Below are 27,162 nucleotides of genomic sequence, written 5' to 3'. Positions count from 1 at the left end.
CTACAGGAAAGTACACCAATCATTGCACAATATACATTCTTCTCTGTAGCCTATGGAAAGTTCTCTGAAATAGATCATCTATTAGGAAATGAAGCAAGTCTTAACAAATACCGGGAGACTGAAATCCTTCTTTGTATCCTGTCTGATCACAAATAAAATACAAATAAGCTGCGAGAGAAACTGCAGAACAGGCACAAACAGAGATGAATGGATCACTGGAGAAATCAAGAGCAAAAGCTTAAATCCCTAAAAATGAATGGAGATGACAATACAACATACCCAAACCCTCAGAAGTCAATGAAAGCAGTTCTAAGACAGATGCTTACAGCTGTAAGTGCCTATAGTAAAGAATCAGAGAGCTTTCTATGGCTGTAAGTGCCTACAATAAAGAATCAGAGGGATTTCAAATAAATAGTGTAATCTATACCTTAGGGACTTAGAAAAACAAGAAAAAGCCAAACCCCAAACCAGAAAGGAAAACTAAGATCAGGGCAGAAATTGGTGAAATGAAAATGTTAAAAACAACACAAGGAATCCATGTAATGAAGAGTTGACTCTTGATTAAAGGTAACAACTGGCAAGTGCTTAGCCAAACTACCCAGAAGAAAGAAGACCCAAATTAATTAAAGTATAGAATCTACACTTTTTCATCTATATTATAGAAGAAAAGAAAGCCATTACAAAAGGTACTGGTGAAGTTCTGAACATATATTCTAATAAGTAGAGAAATCTAAAAGATATCAATGAATTTCTAGATGCATATAGCAAATCAAAATAAAACTAAGACAAGATAAACAAACTAAACAGATGTCTAACAAGCAAAAAGATTGTAGCAGCAATTAAAAAACAAAACAATTCCTGACTAAAAGAGTTCAGGCCCAGATGGATTCAATGGTGGATTCTACCAGACCTTCAAAGAAGAACCAATGCTTCTCAAACTATCTCATCAAATAGGAAAGGGATAGTACAAACTCAAAGGACACAACAAGAAATTACAGACCAATCTATCTGATAGCCATAGATGAAAAAATCCTCAACAAAATACCTGACAAACAGAATTTAAGAACAAATGAAAAAAAATCTTGCAAATTAATTCAGCCACTATGGAAATAAGTATGGAGGTTTCTAAAAAGCAAACTAATAAGTCTATCACATGACCTGTCTACACCACTCCTGGGTGTTTAACTGAAGGACTCCAAGTCACCACAGAGACACTTGCACATCCATGCTTACTGCAACACTACTCACAGTAGCTAAGTTATGAACCAACTTAGGTGTCTGCCAAAAGAGAAGAAATGAGGAAACTGAGATTTACAGACACATTGGAATTTTTATAGCCATAAAGAATGAAGTTAGGCTATTTACAAGACAGTGCAATTGGAAATAATCACTATGCAAATAAGGTCAGTTTCAGTAAGACAAATATTGCCTGTTTTCTAGTCTTTACAGCTACTCAAAGTCAAATGTACAAATGACATGAAAGTAGAAGAAAAACTGTGGGAAACAAAGGCAACTATTAGGAGGGGGAAGGTTAAAGAGAGAGGAGCAGGGTAAAGCAGGATGGGAATACCCTCAAAGTACATTATATACCAGCATGAAAATGGCCTTATGTGGGCTAGGGTGGGGCTCAGTTGGTAGACTATTTGCCTAGCATGCAGGAATGTCCTAAGTTTAGGTCCCCAGAACCACATAAATGGACCATGGTGGTACTCAGTGTCAGGACTCAACTCCCTGCCAAAAGTGGCCTACCCAGAAGAGCAGGTAGTACTTCTGCACATGGATTCTAGAGCAACTGGACCCATGAGACTGTCAAAAGGAAGGAAGGGAGGAGGCAGGGAGAGAGAGAGAAGAGAAAAAGGGAAGAGGAGAAAAAGAGCAAAAAGACAATGGTATTATGTATAATTTCTAATAGGAAGAAAAGAGGAAGGTGAGGAGAAAGAAGGGGAGGAAAGAGAGAGAGTAGGTCATCATTTTGTTTTCCTTTTCAATTTTTCCTGTCCTACAAGCTGTGTCCCTTCTAACACAGAAAGAACACCAAACTTTACCAAAAAAAAAATGTATCTGACTTAGTGAGTAAGCACACAAAAGCTAGAAAGAGGACACAAAGGAAAACCAGAGTAACTCGGCTTTATGAGGCAGGCTTCCAGATTTATCCGTGAAAAGATGGAAGGTCAGAGAAGGGAGTGTATGGGTAATAATTATGAATGAGTTCGATGGCAGAGGTCAGCTAAACAAACTTTAGCTGTTTTGAACTTCAAAATCACACTTCCGACAATTTATTCCAAGAGCTAAGAGAAATTTCCATTATTTTACAACCATGTGTAGAAATTTTTCACTCCTGCAGCCATAATTTAAAGTCTGATTTTATTAGGTTGGGAGTGATCTATTATGGACTTCACGCATTCCATAAATAAAGTAGCAACTCATAATTGTCAAATCACGAAATCGAGGACTAAATCCATTTGAAGTAACAAAAATAAAGTCCCCAGGTGTGATGTCATGACTATTTGTCTCCCACTCACAATCCTGACTTCTTTCTGGGAGGGGATATGCCAAGACAAGAAGATGTGTTGCCAGATTTCCTCCGATGCTAACGGCAGCCATGTGACACAGTTTTGAGCAGTGCACTGCCACAGAGAAGGCCCTAAGGAAGCTTGCTTGCTACCCTGACAGGAATGCATCCCCTCTCTCTTCCCTGGGAGACTCAGAGCCATGCCCTACCTCAAAAACCGAAGGAGGTGAAGGAAAGCAGCAAATCTGGCGTTCGGGTGACCTTGCTGAAAAGCTATTGACCTCCCAGTTTTTCATGTTAGGCATGACAGATTTCTAGGTGCTGAAGCTGGTATTCCTATAATTCACTGCCAAATGGATTCTAAGAAGCCTCATAGAACTTGCTCTTCCCTTTTGCTGTGTTCTCAGAGGCTGTACCACCGTTACTGGGATGCTCTGCACTGCTGTCTAGGAATGAGTATGGAATCACTGCTGACCTCATCAACAGTTCGCAAGACGATGCCTTATACTCAAAGGCCAACAAGCCGCTAACAAACCCTCAAAAGCAACAGGCCATGTCCACCAAGCTATGCTGTGCCTTCCTGTGGACCACGGGATGGAACAAAGAAAGAAAAAGTATTCAGTGCTGTTCCAATGACCAAAGAAATGGGGACTCTTCAGGCGTAAGGTAAGCTCTCAAGACCCTATGTCTCAACAGAGAAAAGCAAGTATGTATGGGCATGACTAGATTAAATGGCACAAACAAATCTTCACTAACAAAAACAAGAGCTCAAAGACACTGTTCAGGGCTTAAGGGATAACCTGACCGAAAGGCCACTTCCTTCTTCTATGGGTTTCAAGGCACAAACCTTTTGTGGTAGGTAAAATTCTGTTTTTTAATGTGTGTGTATGTGTGTGCATGTGTACATATGTGTGTGCATGTGTACATATGTGTGTACACAGATGTGTGAACACCCCCATACACACTCAGAAGCTAGAGAACACTGGCTTATTCTCTTGAGACACGATCTCTCACTGAAGCCCCAGTAATCCTCCTGTTTCCAGCTTCCAACTCCTTCCACCCCTCAATGCCCCCATACACTCCTGCCCCCGCTCCCCATGCACTGCTGGGGTTAAAGGAGGATGTCAACAAACCTGACTTTTTACATGGATGCTGAAAATCTAAACCCAGGCCCTCAATCACGTGCCACAAGCACTCTTATGCATCTCCCTACCCCCAGGCCATCTCCTGTCATGAAATATTACTTTAACTATGTAAAGATGTGTTACATGTGTTTATGCTGCATTTGTTTAATGATGTAAAGATGTGTTGCTTTGCCTGTCTAAGGCACCTGATTGGTCTAATAAAAAGCTGAACAGCCAATAGAAAAGCAGGAGAAGGATAAATAGGGCTAGCGGGCAAAGAGAGTAAGTAAGAGGAATCTAGGCTTGAAGAGAAGAGAATGAGGAGAGAATGAGGGAGAAAAAAAGGGAGACACCCTGACCAGTCAGCCAGACAGCCAGACAGCCACCAGCCAGCAAGACATGGAGTAGGGCACTCAGAATGAAAGGTAAAAAGCCCCAAGGCAAATGTAAATGAAGAGAAACAAGTTCATTTCAGTTATAAGGGCTGGTGGGACACGCATAAGATAAGGCTGAGCATTCATAACTAATAATAAGTCTCCATGTCTTGATTTGGGAGCTGGTTGGTGACCCAAAGAAAGTCTATACTACAATCTCCCAAACATCTGGAACATAAAATTTTATAGTAATTTCTCGCTACTCATTTACACTGACAGAGCCCAGGAAGCTGGCTGTAACTATCAATAAATGCTAAATAACTGAATTAGTAAATCAACGTATAGATTACTTTTTAAGAGACTTCATAGAGAGTATACAACCTTCCACACGAGCTGCATCAACAGTTCATCTGAACCAGCATGGCATTTAAATTGCTGAATGTGTCCAGTAGGAAGGACTCTGCACCCAACAATGGCTATTCACCACCAGAGCACTGTTCTGCACTTTCCACCTAGCTTCTCCTTTAGTCTTCCTTCACAGCTCCACAGTCACCAGCAGCACCCTTCAGATGAGCATGCATTTCGAGGGAGCTGAAGAGAGCGGCTGAAGCCACGTACCTGGTAAAAGGCACACCTAAGGAAGGTCAGTGCTCATGTGGCTGTTCCACCACACCTCCCACTTTGGCCTTTTATTAAAACATTATTTGCAAGCGACATATAGACATTAGCGCAGGAAACATTCGCAAGAACCCTCCATGTATGGACCCAAAAGCAACCTCAAGTACAGTTAGCATTTGCCATATCCTAAGGCAGACACTGCTGCACATGACCCTGACAGGGACTTGCCAACTTAGCTGAGCAACTATGGCATGCTTATGAAAAAGCTACTTGTCCAACCTAGACAAGCTGAAGGCTTCAGGGTCCCTGAGAGTCAGATGACCCATCAGAATCTGGATCTTAAATGTCTTCCCATCATGTTCAAGGCTTGGTCATACTCTCCCCACTCCCCACCCCCTACCCCAGCACTATGCTGTGAGATTGGAATCCTTAAGATGTGGCACTTAGTAGGAGGTTTTCAGGTCACTGGCCTGTATTTGAAGGGAACAATGGGACTTTAATCCCTCCTTTCCTCTCCAGGCTCCCGACCCCCACCCCCTTCCTTCCCTCTCTGCCTCTTTTCCCATTTGGTCCTGGCCATGACAACAGACTTCTTTGATCAAACATTCCTGCAGTGCAGCAGAATAGAAGTTCCTTTCTTCAGCTGCGAATGTCAGGCATTTGGTCACAGTAACACAAAGCTTGCACAGATTCCCTCCTCATATATGGCACACAAATACTAAAGCACCCCTGTCATGGTTGGAGAATATACACCAAGACCCTGGAGACCCCTGACCCTGGATGGCCTTACAAAGAAACTCCACCATTCCTGAGCAGATTGACCAGAGCATGTAAGACAGAGGACTCCACTGAACTGAACTGAGAATGGGGGAAATTCACCCCAGAAAGAGACATATCAAAGGCATACGGAACTACATTCCTAACACTTTTCCTTGAATAAATAATACCTCTTTAAAGCTGATGAAAACCTCAGCAAAAATATTTATCCAGTCAACATCGTGGTGACATAAGCTGTTATAACACACACACACACACACACACACACACACACACACACACACACACACACACAGAGTTCAACAACTTCATCAATGCTCATGGAGAAGAAACAGACTCTCCACCCCCAAAACACTTGCTAATTATTTTTACACAATATGTGCACAGTCTACAATATTTGCTACTGAAGGGAAAAGTTAACCACAACACATTAGCCAGAACCTTCTGCTCTGCCGCCCAGGTGACGCAACCCTGCAATTCTGTAGCAATAATGAGTATTTTTCCAAGTCATCATCTCTATCAAAATAAATGCCAAATCCCCATGTGGATATAAAAACTGAAATGTGTTAGAAGCCAAATTTATTTGAAATTATTAAGTGACAAGGCATTGTTTTCTCACCCTTTCTGTTATTTCTGACTTTAAAATTTTCCACACACAGATGCTCTTAAAAAAATCTCCACTTAGTATAAGGGTGATGTGGGGTTTTTTTTCACCCCAATAGAACCTTCCTTTTAAGAGATAAATACATTCTTTTTCTTTCTTTTCTTCCTTTCTTCCTTCCTTTCTCTTATTTCAATACTTTGCCCACAATACAAAAGGGAGAAAATTGATCTCAAATAGGACCCTGATGCTCACAATCCTTCTGGAGTTATTTCTCTCTGTGTTCAACCTCCAGGTAAGGCCAATGACTTTAAAAGGCCGGATCACAAAGAAGGAGGAAGAAGACAGTTTTCAAAGGCAGTGTCTGGCAATGCAGGTGAACTCTGTTTTCAATTTCTTTTTCAATCACAAACTTCAGACTTCCTAGCAAATTGGGAATCCTTCATGAAAGCTCACCTTGCACGGAGCACACCCTGAAAAACAGACCAAAGGCACTGATATTCCCCTTCACATTCGAGCCCATACCAGAAAGACACTGTCCCATTTACACAGTGAAATACTGAGGTCCGCGTGAAATTAGCTGCCAAACACGATACCAAGACTGGAGCTAAGAGACACGTGTGTTAGAGTAACTCTTTCATGCATCAGCTATCTCTCCTTCTTTCTTTCTCTGCATCTTAAAGTAATTAGCAACAACTGACTAATCTCAAAAAAAAATTATACACGCAGATATTCTACAAATAAATATGAGGAGTTATACTTAGCAAATTTCTGATTATATTGGACAGCTTCCTAGACATACAAAGTCTGAACACAAAAAGAATTCTTGGTTTGCTTGGTTCTGTGTGTGTGTGTGTGTGTGTGTGTGTGTGTGTTTTAGTTTTTTATTTTGCTTTTATGTTATGTGTGTGGGTGTTTGGCCTGCACATACATCTATGCACCACATGAGTACAGTGTCTGTGGAGGCCAAAAGAGGGTATCAGATCCCCTGAAACTAGAGTTATAGACGATTTTGAGATGCCATGTGGGTGCTCAGGACAAAACCCAGGTCCTCTAGAAGAGCAGCCAGTGCTCTTCATCACTAAGCTGGCTCTTCAGCCCCTTTGTTTGTTTTACCTTTTTTTATTTTATTAAATACAAATTAAAGACATTCCACCACAAAAAGACAATTTTTTGGACACTTGTGGAAAAAAAAATGTACCAATAAAAAGCAATGTGCTGTTTCTCCACCTGGCCCTGGCCGGCAGTGATCAGCTGTATTCCGAACAGACTGGAGTGCCACTGTTCCTTCATGCTTTTGAGTTTTCAACAGTATTTTCAGAATGATCATATAATATGTTTATAAGCTCAAAGTTAGTTGTGTAAGACTCTTAGAGACTGGAGCTGGAGAGAGGGCTCATCAGTTAAAAGCACTTACACTTTTTACAGAGGACAGAAGTTCAATTCCCAGCTCCCACATCAGGCGGCTCACAGCTACCTGTAACTCCAGCTTCAGGGTTATCCAACACCTCTGGTCTCCTTGGGCACCTTCATTCACTTGTACAGACCCACAAACAGACCACTCACATACACATAGTTAAAAATAAAACTTTTATTTAAGGAAATTCTTTGATACTACCAAGATATAATCTCATATTTTTATTCATATCATAATAATAAATTATACATGTTTATAATTTTCGAAGCATGGTGACAAGTAACTTTGCTCAAAATTAAATTTATAATTTTAAAATGACTTCTCATCATATGTCACCAGATGTACCAGATTCTGGGACAAAATCATGTTAATTATTTTGAAGTTACTTTCTAAATCAATAAACTAATATATGCATTTTATAGCCATCTATATATGGACTACAAATTAAGGAAAAAACTATGTGTTTTATACTTTATGCCATTTATCTTGGGCCAACTACTAAAATGTATCTGGTATATTTCTGTGTTGGCTAATTTTATGTCAACTTGAAACAAGCTAAAGTCATCAGGGAGGAGAGAGCCTCAGCTGAGAAAAGATCCAACTGCAGGCAAACCTGTAGGGTAATTTCTTAATTAGTGATTCATGGGGGAGGACCCAGCCCATGATGGGTGGGGCCATCAGTGGGCTGGTGGTCCTGGATTCTATAAGAAAGCAGGCTGAGCCAGTCAGAGGGAACAAGGCAGTAAACACACCCTTCCATGACCTCAACTCCTGCCTCCAGGTTCCCATGCTGTGTAAGTTCCTGCCCTCGCTGCTTTCGGTGATGAACTGTTACATGGAACTCAACACCCCATGTTGCTTTTGATCATAGTGTTTCATCACAGCAACAGTAGCCCTAACTAAGGCAATTTCATACACAGTATTACATGATATGTTATTTGCAAGCTATATTGGGACTATAAAATACACATTTCTATTTACATGTATAAATACACAGAAATGTATAGTCATCATATAAACAAACATATACTAAATTCATATATATATATATATAATGTGTACAGCCTGCACTGGCTAAGATTTCTAGCAGAGACACCTGCCCATCCAGTTCAGCTTTCATCTACCTTGATCAACCTGACCGACTAGTTTGAGCTAACAGGAGTTCTGAATTATTTTTTCCACTTCGGTGGCCTCTTATTTAACCAAATAAGTAGAGAAAATTGCAGATTAGAAATCTCACTCCTCCTCCTGTATCAGTCATCTTTACCATACCCAAACACCAATACCAGCAATCACTTTGTGTTCATTAATTAATCACTTATTTGCTCCTTAGTATTTTTGTTACAGAGTACAGAAGTTGTAGAATGTAGCAGCTCACAGATAAGGAGTGTTTCTCAAGGTTTAATACTCTGGAACATCTCACTGCTAAAAACCTAATCTCTAAATTCTTTCCAAGAGAAGCAGAACAGGAACTGTCCTGGTGTTTCAGATTATCACCTGAACTCTTGATACACCAGACAATGAGAGGTATTCTCTTGCACGTGGCCAGATGAGACCAGAAACCATCCACAGAACAGCAAAAGACTCTTCTAAGACTATCTAATTGTTCCCATTCCTGCCTTCTCTACCAGCCCCACCAAGTCCACCAAACCATCTTCATAAATGCAGAAGGCTGATATCCCACTGGCTGTCTGAATGCATGCCTACTCAAAGAAATTCATGAACTGATCTATGGGCCATATGAGGGTGGAGCACCCATACCTGGCTAGTGCTGCCTGTGATTACAAAACAGAATTAACAGAGCCCTAGGAAAAGTGGAGAAGGGCTGTGCTTCAAAGTCTGATAGTAGAAGACGTGCGTTTCCCTGTGAGCCAAGTGTATTCTTCATGAGACAGTCATTTTTGGTGATTCTGTTAAGTGCCCCACCCAAGTAAGCTTCCTGAACAGAGGTACAAGAACAATCCAGTGAAGTACCACTAGAGGAGAGGTGCTAAATTCTTAAGTGGTTATCCAGACAGGGACCACTTTAACCAAAGCCATAATCCAATGATCGTACGAGAAACTCCAAAGGGTGGATCAGGTACATATGAGGAAGCAGAGCCATGCAGCCAACTGCTCTGCTAAGTGCAACAGCCTTGGCCCGATCCTGCTAAAGATTGCCCTTCTTCCTTATGGCTGATGGCCAAGCCAGGGGTCAGGTGGAAGAACTGATATTGGGAGAAGACACAACCAACTGGATGAGAGAATGGACACTCTGATGGACACCCGCGCACATTTTTTTCTAGTATTTGAAATTAGGTTGCTCCAAATACATTATGATGACTCCAAATTATGGGGTGTGCCAAACATACCATACAACGGAAAGGATGGAGAAAAATAAAGCCATTTTCTATTTGTTTTGTAATGTGATCCAGTCAGCAAACCAGTTACGCTGAGAAGCCAACTTATTGGTGAAATTATTAAGGCCACTCCACGTAGTTAAAAGGGAGGTTTATTTTGTGGTGTAATTTACAAGTGAATGGATAGTTTACAGAGTCTGGGAAATGTGTGGCGCAGTCCGGCGGTGTTCTCTGGAGAACTCTGCTCGGTCTACCTCCAGCGTCCAGGGTCCAGGAACCAAGAGAGCCGGCGCATCTGGATCTCAGGTCTTTAGGGTCCTCTCTTGGCCTCGCCTTGTAGGCATGACGGTTACCGAAGCCTCAATGGGGGCTGGAACTTCCAGATCAAAGCTAGAATGGCTACCCACTACACCAACTTGTAGATTTGTTTCCATAAAGTTAAGTCACAAAGAAAACTGAGAGAATATTGAAAACGTTCAAAGTCCAATACATCTCAGAACCCTTCACACCACAGTCCAACCACATCAAAGTGACTTTCCAAGGAAAGAGACTAAACATTTCACCCAAACAGTCAAGCTTGCCAGAAGAAGTCCAACTACTCAATCAATCAATCTCTACAAAGAGATTCACCCACCCTTTGGGTAAGAAATACACCACACTAATGGTTTGAAAAAGATGAGGCAAAACAGACTTGACCAGAGCTTGGGATGTCAGAAAGCAGCCCTTCCTGGTAATAAAAACAGAGACCTTACACAAAGCTCTGGAAGCCTAAGCCTTCACTTATCTTACCCTCTCCACCAGGAGAATGACATGGCCTGCTTCAGAAGAGTCTGTCAGGACATGGCCGGCTACCAGTGAGATCTCCCAACTCCCTTCTTAGAGCCTTTTTTCCACATTCTGAGAACCTCCAAGATGAGTCTTTTCATTAGGAATACAATACTCAACTTGATCAAAATTACTGGTTGGGTTGTTAGGCAAACAGAGCCTCGGAGGAGAAGGCTCAGGGAATGGACACAGCGGAGGAGGCCTGAGAGGGTCTGACTCCAGCTCAGCCTCTGCAACAGGCTTCCTTTGCAGCCCTAAACAAACTATTTCAATGAGACGGTTTCCTTATCCACAGAATGAGGATATTGCCACGTCCCTCATAGGACAGACAAGAAAATCAATGAAGAAGGAATCAGTATTGCCCAAGGTCATTTGGCCTGTCAGGAACAATTCTGGGTGGCCATGACCCACACTTCTACCCAGTTTGCTAAGCCTCCCCCCAGAAGAGTGCTCCAAGTTCTTGGCTTTCCTTCCCAGACATCGATGCTGTACCTGAGAATAACTTCAAAGAGCTATTTTCTGCACTGGAGCTTGGACTATAACACGTATCCTCTTGTAGTGACACAAATGAGTTTCAGATGATCACATGTTGAGGCTTTGCCTCACTTCACAAGAGCAAAGTGAACAACCAAGAGAGGAGAAGAATCCCAATGACGACTTAATTCTCAGCACCTCCTGTATTCCAAACCGAGTCACGCAATGGACACGTTTTCAAACATCCCTCAAACAAAAAAAGTTTAACTGTTGAGATTTTTTTCAAAATTATAAACAATAGTCCCATTGTTCTAAGCTACAGTAACCAAAGAACCATGTTGTCCCCGGAATTTTCACCACCAACCTACAGAATGGAGAACGATTCTTCAGAAAATGAACTATTTCCAGTGGGTAAATCCATGATGCTTAAGGTAATCCCTAGCTGAAATGTTCAAGTCTTGGTGGCTTTCTGCATTATTTTATTGTATAGTTGAAGATGTTATAGGAATGGACATTTACAATCCCAGTGGGATTTATCTTTTTAGATCATCAGTCATCCTAAATATCAAAGTCACAGTCAAGGTCACCATACTTCCCACTGAGGAAAGGAGGTGTCAGCAAGGTGGACGATGCCCATTTATGCTGCCTCACATAACCACATGAAATTTAAGACTCAGACAAAACTTGATAATTAATGTTAAAAAATGCATTGCTTAGATACCAATTATAGAAACAGCAGAATACATAAAAATTCAAAATAGGATATAAAAAAATGAACTAAGATAAGATGTAGAAGAACAGCATGTGGCCTCTCTCCTCATCTTATATATTAATTTTAGGGCATGTATAAGAACCTACTGTGTGCTAGCTACTATATGATTCTGACTTAAAAATTGGAGCTTCACTGTGACTGGTCTTACACCACACAGCTCATGCCTTATTCAAATGAATTCCAATGACAAGAGCTGTTCAAGTGAATCACCAAAATTTTATATACATACTGACAGAAACTATATGTCCTATCTAACCTCATTCTGTGATGTAGCTAAATTGGGCTCTGGGTAGAGTGCTTTAAATAAAGTACATCATCTCTACACAATCAAATTCTCTATCACTTAGCAGTACAATATTTCAAAGCTTACTCAGATAGTAATGTTTCATAAAATATCTGTGTATTCCTTTGTAATTTAAAGCATAATAATATAATGCTTTGTGTTTATGATACCTTTATAGTCAATCTTTATTTTTAAGACTATACTGAATATAAATCACTTAGCAGGTATGTTCCCTATTTTATAACCTCAACTCCATAAATATTTTATTTCTGTATCAGTAATTTGTATAGATGTAATTAAATAAAATACCACACTCATAACAACTCTATTCTGATGAATGTGTTCCTCCAATGAATATCAAATCACAAAAACGGGTGTACTGTACCTAGTGAAAGTCTTATTTATGATCATTTATTTTCCAAACAGAAAAATCTGACAAAAGGAAACCTTCAACTACTAAAAAGAATTTAAGATATTCCCTAGACTATCATTAAAATGCAAAGAAAAAATCTTTTATAAAACTATCCTAGAACTTAAGCTAACAGCAGAGAAATTCCACAAGTATTGGAATTATAAAATTATAAGCAAGACAATAGTTTGAATTAGTAATTATGGAAAAAAGATTTAAGACCATTTAATACAGCATCTTTCAATTCTGGGATTTCTCAAAGAAGTATGTGAAACCCACACAGTAAAAACAGGTAAGAAAGACAAGGACTTACCTAAGCCCCACCCACCAAACCTTAGTAAAGCTTCAAAAAGCACTGTAAGGCAAGCCTTCTGAAGGAGCTCATGCTCAAAGGCCAAAATTAATATTCTGAGGTAAAAAAACATGCATGTTTCTATCATTCTGTTCTAAATCACCAAGTACTTTCCTTTACATACCTTACTCAACAAGCAAATATAAAATGCTTGCTTTGTGTCGAATATTGTGCAAGGTCAATGAGGAAACAGAAACAGTCAACCTCAGCCTGAAGGAGCTTCGGGCGTGGTTGCACAACGTGTGTGTGTGTGTGTGTGTGTGTGTGTGTGTGTGTGTGTGTGTGTCTGTGTGTGTCTGTGTGTGTCTGTGCGTATGTGTGTGTGTGTGTCTGCGTATGCACGTGCACGTGCAAGCAGGGGAGTAAGACACTGAATACAAGTAAACAGTAAATGAGTAAATATTGAACTGTACAAAATCACAGGCTCTCAGGAGACAGCACCTATAAAATGTGTTAAAAATGAACCAGTATAACCAGTAAGTCATTTCTGTTACTGTGCTCTGTAATGTATGTATGTGTATGAATATATTATATATTTGAGTTACTATCTCAATAAGACCCTATTATATGATGCTGCTATGTATGCTGTAACAAAATGCCACAGACAACGTAGTTAAAAAGCAGAAATTGTATATTCTCACAGTTCTGGTGGCTTGAAGTCCAGGATCAAGGTCCAGGATGTCTTGTTTTCTCCTGACGCCTGTCTCCTTGGCTAAGACTGCTGCCTTCTCATTTGTGTCCTCATGTGACCTTTCCTCTGTATTCATGCAGGCACGGATACAGCAGTGTGTGCTCAGGTCAACCTTATTTTGAAGCCTATCTGTACTGGAGATCAATCACAAGACCTTGAATAAATGTTTTAATCACTCAGTGTTCTCAGTATCAAATGATGATTATGCCTACCCTGCCGGACTGCGGAGAGAATGAGGTTGCATTCCTAAGGCCCAAGGCACACAGAACAAACCTAAAGCACACTGGGTTCTAAGCTGGGTCTCAAAGCAACCTGGGACATCGCATTATAAAATACTGCAATATTACAACTCTAAATTATAACTCTCAAATATTATGATTTTGTAAAGTAACGACTCTAAAATACCATAGAACCACTCCATTTCTCTAGTGTGATTTCTTGTCTATCCCAATTCATACTTGAATGCTAGAGCATGTGTGTGTGTGTGTGTGTGTGTGTGTATGTGTGTGTGTGTGTGTGTGTGTGTGTCTATCTGTCTGTCTGTCTACCTGCCTATCTGTGTGTGTGTCTCTGTGTGTATGAGGGGGGGTGTAAGTCTGTCTTTGTGTGCATTTTTCTGTGTTTATGTGCCCGTGTGTGTGTGTGTGTGTGTGTGTGTGTATGTATGTGTGTGTGTGTGTGTGTGTATGTCTGTTTGCCTGTGTATCTGTATGCACATAGATGTGTGATTCTATCTGTGTATGTCCATGGGTATGTGTCTATCTGTGTCTGTGTGCCTGTGTGCGTGTGTGCCTGTGTGTGTGCGTGTGCATGTGTGTGTGTGTGTGTGTGTGTGTGTGTGTGTGTGTCTTCCACCTCGAGGGTCTCAGAGTTGTGGGAAGGTAGGGGAATGTAGGAAGCAGTGACTCCTAAACACTGTGTTCCTGGTATTTCGTCACTTGTGTGGTATAAAGACTGCTCTCACTTCCACAGGGAAATGGGTGAGTTTCTCTTCAAATATTATAGAGCAAATATTTTGTTGAGATTGGAAGTATACCTTCCAAATAAGTGATGTCACCACTTCTCCCACAAAGCTGGGAGCACCTTGGTTTGGTACAAAGAAGAACATTTCCAGAAGGTTCGACAGACATCTGCTGCTATCAGTTAAGGGGCAGACTCCCACTTTTCAATCATTCTGAGAATTCTGTGAGATTGCCCTGTTCATAGAATCCAAACTTAGAAATCAAGAGTTGGTCTGTAACTGAACAGTTCAAAAAAGAGCAGTTATACTGAGTTACCATCAGGATGGGCATTAACACCCAAGTCATCTGTGTGCTTCAAATTCTTCCTTTTCCCTGGGAGGATGGAGAAATCCCCTGCTCGCTACTTATGACAGATGGAGAGGAGCTTTAGCAGTTACTCTGATTCCTTCAAACGGAACAAAAAATGGACAGAATGAGGCCAGGCTCTTGATTCTGCAAGGGCCTCACAGATCCAAAAGACTCTAAATAAAAGGAAATATTCTGTGCATTTCCAACTGCTGTTCAAAGTATTTTCTAAACAGCTGCAATAACTAAACTAAAATCCTCCTAAATATTGTCACTACTGAAACTTGAATAATGTTCTATTTAACAATTAACATTCTTAGCAGCATTTTTTCTACACAAAGCCAAGAGATTTGCTAAGTCAAAAAGTTGTGAATTGGAAAAAGGAAGAAAGAAAGGAAGAAAGAGAGAGAGAGAGAGAGATCTCTTAAACATTACCTCCCCACACGTGGGGAGGGCGGAGTTACATTTCAAAAGCCATTCAGAGTAATTCAAACCACTGTAAACAATATGGTCCCCCACTCTGGAGTACAAAAGACACTTTCAAAAACAACATTCAGTGGAATATTTCCCTTCAATTAAGTGTATTTCCATTTGGCAGTGATATGTTCACAGGTCGTTTTGAAAATAAAATACAATGCAAAAAGTAACTACAAAGCATTTTACATCACCCTGAGCCTGACTAAATAAAATAATCTCTTTAAATAAATCACCTTCCCCTGAAGTCCCTGCAAGGTTGGAAGGGGGAAATTTCTCTAACTTGGCGCTATAAGGAAATACACTACACATAATAAGCACAATACATTAAAACTGAGCTTATAATACAGAAAAGACAACACAAGCCTGTGTCCTCCAGGAGTAGATCATCAACTGTCTCCTGGGAAACGTCTCTGGGCGTGGTTTGCTATTATAACATTAGAGTTTCTGTTAGAGAAATAATGAACACAGAGTTTTCAGATTACTGATCACCTTTCCAAAATGGTTATTCTGCCATCTGTCAGCAACCAGTGATTCCTCTATAATAAGTGGATAGATGGCTTCATGTTATTAACTGTGGCACTCCTTTGGCCTGCTCGTTCACTGCTTTCTTAATTTACTCCGTGGGCAGAATTTGCAATGATTTAATACTCACTCATTTAAGAAACACTTATTTAGTCCCTAATATACACTACTTTTGTTTTTTCAATGCATAAGAGTCGTTCTGTAGCTAAAACGTTCACAGTTGGCATGGAGACAGAGGTGCAGCACCCACCCTCACTGAGGTTGAAATCAAAGCTGGTGTTGAGGGAAAATGGCCCCCATCCAGAGTCTATGAAGGTCTGGACACATTCAGCCAGGGGGAGGGCTTATAGTTCAAAGTCAGCAAATACACAGCACCCACAGCATTTAGATTCTTAGAATCTAATGAAGTTTAATATAGGTAATACAAATAAAGGAGTTAGAATTTCACTGCAGAGTTCAGACCAAGGATGGCTTGCATTTATAAAATAAAGGAAACAGAAATTAATTCTAAAAGCACTAGGGAGTTGTGGAAGGGTTTTATAGATAATGCTACAAAGGTGATGAATGCCTTTGATCCCAGCACTTGGGAGGCAGAGGCAGGTGGATCTCTGTGAGTTCGAAGCCGGCCTGGTCTACTGAGCAAGTTCCAGACAGCCAGAGCTACAAAGAGAAACTCTGTCTTGAAAAATAAAAAATAAAATAAAATAATGAGCTGGGCGGTGGTGGCGCACGCCTTTAATCCCAGCACTTGGGAGGCAGAGGCAGGAGGATCTCTGTGAGTTCAAGGCCAGCCTGGTCTAGAGAGCGAGATCCAGGACAGGCACCAAAACTACACAGAGAAACCCTGTCTCGAAAAACCAAAACAAAAATAAATAAATAAATGAAATAAAATAAAATAATGCTACAAGATTTGTTCTGTGCAGATTTCTTTAGGTGATGTAAAGAACAAAGTCAAAGGCAAAGATATAAAGTTATGAAGTGTGTCTCTCTTCCTGCAAACTGTAAACCCCTAAGAGGGAAAAAAGAAAAGGACAGCATCATTGTTAAGAATAGCTGGTGCTCACTTTGGAGCCAATAGAACGCATGACTAATGGATGAGGGACAGAGGGCGTTTTATACAGCTAGAACAATTAGGGCCTGAAATAATAAGGATGTTGTTATGGTTATGGTTTGAATTTGAAATGTCTGCCATGGGTGCATGTATGTGAACCCTTGTCCTCAGTTGGTGCTGCTATTTTTGGAGGCTGCAGAACCTTGAGGAGGTGGAACCTAGCTAGAGGAAGTTGATCACTGAGAAACAGGTCTCATGCATTCAAGCCCAGGTTCTAATCAAAGGCTTTCTTGGCTTCCTGATCACCATCGATGTGCATTAGCAGCTTCACATTCCTGCAACCCTTTACTTGCCCTCTCTGCTATCATGCCTTCCTGCCCAAAGGGGACTGAACCTTTCCAAACTGGGAGCCAAAATAAACCTTCCCTTCTTTAAACTGTTTCTTCTCATGCATTTTGTCTTATCAAGAAAACCACGATAGTCATAAACTTGGGCAACGCTATCAGAAGAAAGGAGAAAAGTAGACAGACCTATTAATGGGGGCAGACTCTCTAGATGAGCAACATAGTATACAAAGATTTAGAAACTGAGATTAAAACACACATTTGGAGTGAATTTGAGAGTTTCTGTTTGGGGCATTCTGACCTACAGGCAAGGCCAAGATCTCTAGCAGACAAAGGATGCTTTTGAAGCTCAGACAAAAATTTACAGTCACGGGAGTTTTCAGTAAGCAGTAAATTGACAGAATGGTAAAAGTAAAAGAAAGAGTTTGAGAGAGAGCCGACGCTCACTCTGTAGAGCAATATAGAAGCCTCCAGAAAACACCAGGTTAAGTGCTGCGTGGCAAAGGTTACTCGTGAAGCTCTGCCCCAACACATGAAGAAAATGTTGTGTCCGAGGGGCAAGTAAGCCCTTGGAAGCAGGGGCTTCAAAATCTACAGCAGGAACTACAAAATTTGTTTCCTCTGAGGTGAGGATGTCGCACCTCAGTCACCTCCTCTGGGACCACACAGCAGCTCCTGCCTTGGATCCTTAAACTATAAACCTGGAATAGAAGGAAAGAGGAACTCCTTCCAGCTGCCCGATTTTAGGATTCTAATCAAGTTGCATTGCTTGTTCACAAAGAGCAAATGCACAAATCCAGCAGGGAGCAGGCGTCACCTTTTCAAACAACAGGATCAGAAACACAAGAAAGCAGATGAAGCTGATGTCTGGTGTCTCATTGCTGTGCTAAACACATGAGAAAATAGAGCTTGTTCGTGTCTACCTCGTGATGCCAATGATTTTGTTAAATTGACTTCCCTCCTAGTCTCTTCCCCTGTACCTGACATTTTAGATAAAAATCTCTTAACAAAATATTAAAAGCAAAGAAATGACATCCCAGGTATCTAACTTGATGGTGACAGACATGAATCCCTTTTACCTCTAACCCTACCCTACCAGATAAACAGATGAAGTTTACCATTCTATGGCTTTATCTAAGAAACTATTCCAAATGACACTTAAAAACTGTAAACAAATGCTATTCCAAGGATGACCACAAGTCTTACTGATAGCAGCCATATGATACTATGGAACAATCTCAACTTTCAATTTAATTGTTACAGCTAAAGTTTTACTTTTTCATAAAACAGACTACAGGTTTTCTGCCCTAACCTGAAACCTAGCCCATGTGCTTCCTGCTCTAGCACAGGGAGTAGCTGAGCTCTGCCTTCACCTCTCCAGACCATATGGTGACTCTTCCCATCCTGCCCACCATTGCCCTGTGACTTTTATCTGAGTTCGTCCATCTCGGTGACAGAGGTAGGTATACTCACACCCCTGCTTTCCCTGCTGTAATATGACAGGGCTACTGTGTCCCCTACAAAGGCTACAGCTCCTGATGAACAGTCCTTGCTCCTTCCCCCAAAACAATCAGAAGTCCCCAGTCGTCCTTGCTAGGCCACCCTTTAGCACTCCCTCTCACTGTGTCCCTATACCAGCCCACATTTTCCAAAAGGTCCCTTTTTAGAGCCCTCCCCAAAGGACTTGGTTTATACATATCGTCTAGTTAGGTCCCGGGACACAGGTTTGAAGAGTGAGTTTTCACAGACATTGTCAAAGGAAATTGTCTGTAAACTGTGAAATACTATAAGGTTTCCAGGAGCAAACCTAGCACAGACGTAAGGTTTCAATGCCAAGGAAACCCAAATGAATCTTGCCATATTTCTACAATTCACAGTGTGCTGTAAAAATAAACACGCAGAAGGCATACAATCAGGATCTGAATGCCACTGCCAAGCTAACCAGAAGCTTGTTTGAAAATGGGTATTTGGAGAAACAGATGAAGGATTCCGACCCATCTCTGGAAAACAGAGAAGATTCCATCTTCCTGCCACAAACTCCCATTAGGATATCTTGACCCTGACACCGAGAGGCTTTATGGCAATCCTAGCTCCTGCCGGCATGCTATCAAATTCTGAACAGCAACTACTAAGTGGATGCATATTATTGTCAATAATTGCAATTATCAAAACTGTCACTTCTGAAAGAGTCTAATATCAGTGACCTAGATTTACTATGTTTTTCTCAATAAGTCTTGAAATGAATATACACTGTAGTTTCTAAGGTACACAATCCTTTGTATATAATTTATTCCTCAAACAAATGAAAATTAACTTCAGATACCCACTAAAGAAACTCATTAAGAGAGCATTGTTATCAATTCCTCCAAATCTCTTAGGAGAAGGTATTAGGGATGCCTGTTTTTCTTGGTTTTGTTTGCAGGCTTGTTTACATTTTTGTTGGTTTGGGTTGGGTTGGGTTTAGGGAGTTGGTATATTGGGAGTGAGTCATGCTTATGTAACCCAGGCTGGCTTCAAACTCAAGATCCTCCTGCCTCAGCCTCCTGGGTGTTAAGCTTACAGGTAAGTACCACCAACCCTAGCTTACAGGGGATTCTTTGATAATTCTATACAGCTGTTGTTCAGTGTCCACAGAAGTTTGTATTTCCAGGATTCCATAGACACTCAAGTCACTTAGATAAAACAGTGTGGCATTTGTTTACATTTACACATTCTCCTTGATACATTAAACCATCTCATTAGTTATGATACCTCATATAGTATAAGTAGTTATAATACCGTATTGTTTAGGGAATAACCATCAAAAACATATATATCTAAGGCTGAAGAGAGAGCTCAGTCTCAGAGGGCCTGCCTGAAATAAGTATGTACATGTCCAGCATAGATACTTTCTCCCGCTAACAGTTTTGACCTGCAATTATTTGAACACAGGGACTCAGAACCCATAGCATGGAAAGCAGACTACATTAGCCAATCTAAATTTACCAACAAGCCCAGACAGGCATTTTTAGCCCCCAAATTAGCTTAATTGTCCAAGGTCAGTATCAGTCTGTATTATGCATCGGCCCTGTGGGCCCTAACTTCTCTGAACACAAGTTCATGATGCTTATGGCATGTCCCTGCCAGGAAGTCTCAAAGCTAACCAAGATGATCAGAAAACAGACTTTTAACTCCGATTCTACAAAATATCTCTTTATTAAAGGGCTGTCACATTAGCCCCTTAACTAGAGAATACTTTTTTATTAAGTACTGTAGTTTAAGTACACGATCTATTTCTAAAGTCATTTCTGGGTATACAGCATAAAACTGAACTGTAATTGAATTAGTAAAGCTCTGTAGCAATGTGAGCTATGTTTCGGTTAGAAGATCCATTCATATGCATAACCTGAGGTTCTGTGAGACATAAATTCCATTGGGGACCTTTTCAAAAGGCAATTTGACAGTGTTTTCTCCAAATTTTAAAAGTGCATATGCCTTTTTGACCAAATAATTCTATTTCTTGGAATTTAGTAATAAGGACTTTTCACACATATTCATGAAGACCAATGAGAAGACATCTTCTTTCACCAGACAGTTGTGAGAAAATGGTTAAAGCCTGGCGTTTAAGCACTCCAAGACTGTGTGTCATACCAGACTGTATACAGTGTTACAAAGACGAGAAAACCAATATACAGACAATAAGATTACCATGATATAGTTACGAAGACAAAACAAGTCACAGAAAGATGTGATAGGATCCAGTTTATATAATAAGGAAAAGCATCTGCATGTACAGTATGATCCAATTTATATAACAAGAAAACCACGTATATGTATTTGAGTATGTAAATGAATGGACTAAGGGAGGGGAGAGAGACACTTGAGGCTGTTGCCAATGGCTATATCTGGGGAGGGTGTAGGTGGGGAAGAGTGCTTTACATATTGCTTCTGTATTTCTGCATTGTCATTTCAACTGGAACATATTAGTACATCACTTACATCATTTTAGAAACCAGTAAAAACAAAATCTTCAACTCCAGAGAGGGCTTTGGTGACCTATTCAATAACAGAACATCAGTAGAACCCCATCTCAAGAGATTACACGTTTATTTGACCCAATATGATCTCCCATTGAAGAGTGGGAAGGAAAAATTAGGGCAGGTGCACCTTGAAATACTCACCTGCAGAAACAGATCTAAATTCTCTATGCTCAGGATAAATATAGCAACTGTCGATAAAGGAAGGGACATCCTATGATTGACGGAATTCAAACCAGTGACAGAGGCAAGAGAACCTCTATGACCCCATAATAAGGGAAATTACTCATTTCCCTATGCTAAACTGACCACATTTCAAAGCACTGTCAAAAACTGAGATAGAAAACAATGTCCTACATCTCTCAACTCTGCATACTTGCCAATACCTTAGAAAACGGGGAGAGAGAAAAAGCCAGAAATTCAGAATCTGAACTCTATGCTCACACAAAAGAAAGTACTATACAACAAACGTAAACCCTCCCACTCTTAGAAAAGGTTTTAAAAAGCAAATAAAACTAATGGCATTTTCTAGGACACAGTGTATCTGAGAACTTACACTTGACGAAAGGATCAACATGGGAGCTCTCAGGCTGAATTCCTGCCACAAATATGTCCGGTTTGGCACCAACATAGGTAGTGTGTGAACAAGTGGAGGTCGGGTGTCAACGGTCACTCCTCATTTGCAACAACCTTGGGTTTTGTTTTCTGAGACAGGGTCTCTCATTGGCATGGGGATCATGGGTTGGGCTGGGCTGGCTGTTCAGCAAGCCCCAGGTTCTGCCTGTCTCCACCTCCCCGGCTCTGGGATTCCCTGTGATAACAAACAAGCAGCTTTGTTACATGACTCTTGGGATCTAACTCAGGACTTCATATTTATGTGGCAAACATTTTACTAACTGAGCAATCTCCGCAGCCCAATTTCCAAGCACTTTTTAGTTTATTTACTTATCTGTGTTATGTGTATGAGTATTATGTCTGCATGCATGTCTGTGCACCATGTACATGCCTGGTCCCCACAAAACTAGAGTGGGCAATCAGGTCACCTGAGACTGGAATTCCAGATAGCTGCAAGACACCATGTGGGGGCTGGGAATCAAACCCGGGTCCTCTGGAAGAGCAGCCAATATTTTTAACTATCTCCCCAACCCCATCCAAGCACTTTCAAATGCGAAGATTTCACATTCCCAATACTCTGTATTCTATGCTCCTTTTGAAAAGGGGCGTGCAGTGGCTGCCCCTTCCAACAGCTGCTCCTGGAAAGGGAAACCCACGGGCCACCACACCTAAGGTCCCTGACACCGGTTTAGCACCTCCTGTGTATCTTCTTTACCTGGCGCCTAAACCAGAGGCTACAGGAGCCTCATCCAGCTGTCAGGTGAAAAGTGGCCCTCTTTTGAGTGCTGACCTTACATCTTTAGCAACACCCCCTCTAACTTCCCTCTCTCAGACTTCCAGCCTCTGCAGCTGCAGAAAAAGCCCCTAGAACCAGATGTGGAAACAAGGGCTTTATCCTCAGCTCGCTGTTCTGACTCCATCTTCACCACAGTTGCCAGAGGCAGGTCTGTTACATCTCAGCCCAGTCACTTAAAACAACTGCCACACTGTGTTTTATGGTAAAATAATAATAATAATAATAATAATAATAATAATAATAATAATTTTTAAAAACCTGCTTTCTACAGCATGCATTATACCAACTACAGTTAACACAGAACCAAGGTTTAAAAGTTGGAGCTAACACGCTGCCTGCCTATAATCCCAGCCTTGGAGAGCCTAAAGCAGGAGGATTTGTAGTTCAGAGCAGTATGTGCTACACAGTTAGACTCAAAAACAAAACAAAAAGGGTTTCGGTGTCAATCTCCCTGGATTTCGATCTCAACTCTAAGCCCCATCACATGATTAACCTCGAAAATGTAAGTTCTCCCCAAATGTAAACCTAAGAGACTTACTTCTCCGTAGTCCCAAAAAAAGCGTCTGGGGAGAGTAAACGGAGCGGCACATTTCAAGTTCTCAACAAGTATCTGTTTTCGGGTTTCTGTTTTGTTTTGTTTTTTTCACCTTTCCGCTTGTTCTTACTACTCTGAGCAGAGAAGTTGAATGTTCCCACTAATGCCCGTGGGAAAAGAGGAGCCACGATGTGCCCCTAAACATCGGCGGTCCCCAAATTCTTCTCATGGATGTTTCTGTCCTTGCAGGGCTAAATAGCTTAATATGGTCTATTTTAAAGCCTTGCTGAGGGACAGAGGCCCTGGGGATAGCATCTGGCTCCTGCATTATAGTTCAAAACCCTACTACAGTCACAGAATCTTAAGGCTATTAGAACTGAGGAATGTTGTACTTCTCTATCCCAATGCAGTCCCAGGGTGAGGTGAGTCCAGAGGAAGACCTGGCACCAGGAAGTGGCCTGTGGGGTCACTGGAACTTTCCCTGACTGCAGGATGGAGGTGCAAGCACCCCTTACAGGTTTTAAATAAGCTTCCTCTGGGCAGGTTTAAATGAACACACTGATTTTCATCTGGCCCTGATGGGAGAAAGTAAGAACCGTGGGCAATGATCTTGGTAGCATTGGTGGGAGAAGGGGCAGAGTGGTTGTCCCAGCAACAGGAATGCCGTCCCCAGCACCAATCATCATGCAACACCTCCCTTAGCCTGGGGTTGGGGGCGGGCGGGCGGGCGGGCATTCTTTAATGTCAGAGTCAACCAAGGCTGAGTGGATACTCAGGGCACATGGCTAACTCAAGGCACCGTCAGCATTGAAGCTGAGGTATGACTGATTCCAGCACTGTAAGATCTCAAATGTGCCACTTCCTGCTGAAGGCCAACTCAGAACACAATTCCTCCCCTACCTATCCTCCAACTCGGAAGAGGGGTCACGTCTCAGGCCAAAAATTTTCTTCACACTGTGGGGGTTATGCACCATTTGTGCAGCCTGGTGAATCCTAGACTCTTCTAAACAGATTTCAAATGTGTAAAATTAAATACTCCAGTATCACAGACACAAATCATTCTTATCAAAACAATAAGTTTTAAAATGAACTCACGTTGGGTTGGAGAGGTAGCTCCTCGGCTAAGAACACTTGCTGTTCTTCCAGAGGACCAGGGTTAGGTTCCCAGCACCTACATGATGGCCAGCTAACAACCTTCTCTAACTCCAGTTCCAGAGGATACAATGCTCTCTTCTGGCCTCCTAGGACACTGCACACACATGGTACTAAGACATGCAGGCAAAACACCCATACACATAAAATAAAAATAAATGAATCTAAAAATAACAAACAAACAAAACAAAATGAGTTCACATGAAATGCACTTTTTTTCAACCCATGAAATGCCAAAGGTCAACAATGAATGGCTCCAGTGAGGGCTGTAACTATCACTTGGAAATAAGTAAAAATTAAAAACCTGCCAGGGGTATTCACTTAAGGTAAACCCGAGTTACTCTGTTTTTCCTGCCTCTGAGGAAATGGCTACTTCAGTTCAGCTGTGCTGAGGAGCTAAATAACATCCTTTAATTGTTTAGGAGGAAAAGAATGCTTTGCAAGGGTGGCGTACATGGAAGTAACGATTTGCCTGTCCCTCTCAGAAGCTAGAGGTGGAATTCCCCAAGGGCTCATGTGAGAAGAGCTGTGAGGGAAGACTACCAGTCAAGGAGAGAGGATAACACTTTGTGGTCACATGATGGATAATAGTCTCATTGCAGGTTTTGTAAGTAGTAGGTGTGAGAGGTCTTCAGAGAAGACCCCTCTTCTGACCTATGTCCTATCCACCCATTTTGTTTGTTTCCATAACGGAAAGCAAAAAAAAAGGGCACCATTCAAACTGAGAATTTTTTTTTTAAAGCTAGCCATTCACTCTCCACACACACACACCCCAAAAAAAATGATCTCCCGGCCAAGATTTGAAAGGGCTAAGATTTGAAAGGGCGGACATTATTACTGCCACCCTCTAGGAACTCTGGTTACACTTTCCACTGGGCAACAGCATCCAAGGGGAGGAAAACCCAGCCAGGGCTCTTAGAAAGTGAGATTCATTCGAGATCCTGTGAAATGGGTTTTTTGCAAATAAAGATCGCTCAGGGATGACTTTTTAAAAGCAGGCTTAAATACAAGGACAATGCAAGATTCTCACTCATCCACTCACTGATGTACTCAAGTCTCCTTACACTGCAGGTGGAATACGCCCATTCTTAGATCCAGTAGAGGTAAAGAACCAGAGGCATGAACACTCAAAGGCAAAACTAGAAAACAGTATTATAGCTTGAGGAAGCAGCTATACTTTCAGGGAGAGGTTTTATCTCTCCCTGAAAACTATTACACAGAAAAAACAAATACAAAGGAAAAGAAGCAAAGCTAGTCTATGCCCTGAGTGTGACAGGGGAAAAGGAAGGAGACATGCACAGCACTGAGAGTTAAGCAGTATCCTTACAAACAAGGTTAACATTTGAACATGAGCTGCAAAACCAGGTGCCTGTCAGTGCTGGAAGATGTCCTTATTTCTCTTTTTCCAGAGACACATTCACTTAGGAAGCGAAAAGTAACTATTTCCCAACTGCAGTCTGGACATGAACTACCAATAGTAGCCATTAAACATCCCCATGGGTCCTTGACCTCATTCTAAGTATCAAATGCAGAGCTTCTTGCTTTTATGGAACTCAGGGTGATAGCGTTTTTTTTTGTTTTGTTTTGTTTTTTCAAGGCCTGGGTCATCCCTGCTAATAAACATGCTGTTTTGTTCTTACTCTGGAAATGGTCACAAATGACATTAATTCAGTCCTAATCCGCCTCATAATTTTCATTTTTTTTCAAGTAATATTTATATTTTCCCCAAAATCTTTGAGTTCACTATTAGGACATTTGTTAAAAGTGTGAAAATTATAAAAAATTATTCCTTCACATAGCACTACTACCTAACTGCTCTGGTCCAAAACTATGTTATTTATTTGCAACGTAAGATTTTAAAATTAAAAAAAAAATCCAGTGTGGCAGCTAATTATTAACATTATGAAAGCCCACCCAAATTATTCATTAATTCTGACATTTGGGTTTGCTACCTGCATCCGAAAAACCGGGGATGACAACCAGACACTGTCCCCAGAAGCTTATATCCCAGCCTGTCACAACTTAGTGCCACCGTAGTGGGTTCACAAACAACATCACAGCTGTGTATAAACCCAATTTCACATGAAGGGAAGGTAGGCATGAATGCAAAGCAAGCATTGAGTCATTCAATTACCAGTAAATCAAATCTTAAAAGAGGTTAGCAGTAGCCTAAGAAAATAGCATGTCTACTAGGATTGCAAATATGTTCCATGTTGCCCAGATCAGCAGTATACATTGATCTAAAGGCAGCTGGATACATTCTTGGAAAGAAAACAAACAACCGCATTAGCACCAGCACTAAAGGGTCTCTGCTGGGGACAGAATGAAATATTTTAAGGGTGGTACAAATCTTTAAAATCCACCTCTTCAAAATCTCTTCCGAAACCTCTCAGGGTATTTTAATTTCTGTATTTCCCTATCTGATAGGGCAACAAGCACCCAGCCTGGATTCCCGGGCATGTAAGTTGAACGTCATTCACATTTTAAAGCACACGGATATAAAGCTTGCAAAAGAATATTGCAGTACGAAGCCCTTCTGTGTGGGTGTGCATTTGTAAAATAAAAGTAGAATTATTCCAACAGATGTAAATGTGTTCTCTGTGATCAAATGGAGTCTTTGAAATTCTGTTTTGACAGTTACTTGTAAAACAGCATTTCCACAGCGATTAATTCAGAGCTTGGTAGTGATATCATCAAAGCTAAATCAAAACCAAGTTCTGATAGCTGAGTAATGAAAGTTGGAGGGAAGCACAATTAGGGACCTAACACACAGCACCTT

General features: G+C 41.1%; 1 protein-coding gene across 2 annotated transcripts in view; it reads right to left on the bottom strand.

Annotated features, from left to right (window-relative positions):
* Plcb4 (phospholipase C beta 4) overlaps positions 1 to 27,162 on the bottom strand; it is a 383,472-nt gene that overhangs the window by 354,775 nt on the left and 1,535 nt on the right. Inside the window, exon 1 of one of the 2 annotated variants that reach the window (XM_059261494.1) lies at positions 21,842 to 22,085. The exons of the other annotated variant lie outside the window; for it this stretch is intronic. The gene's annotated coding sequence lies outside the window, so the exon portion shown is untranslated. Of the gene's footprint in view, positions 1 to 21,841; positions 22,086 to 27,162 lie in introns of those variants that run through there. 2 annotated transcript variants of the gene reach the window in all.

This window comes from Peromyscus eremicus, chromosome 4 (genome assembly GCF_949786415.1).
Source record: "Peromyscus eremicus chromosome 4, PerEre_H2_v1, whole genome shotgun sequence".
Taxonomy (NCBI): Eukaryota; Metazoa; Chordata; class Mammalia; order Rodentia; family Cricetidae; genus Peromyscus; species Peromyscus eremicus.
This window is presented reverse-complemented; position numbering and strand designations above follow the sequence as displayed.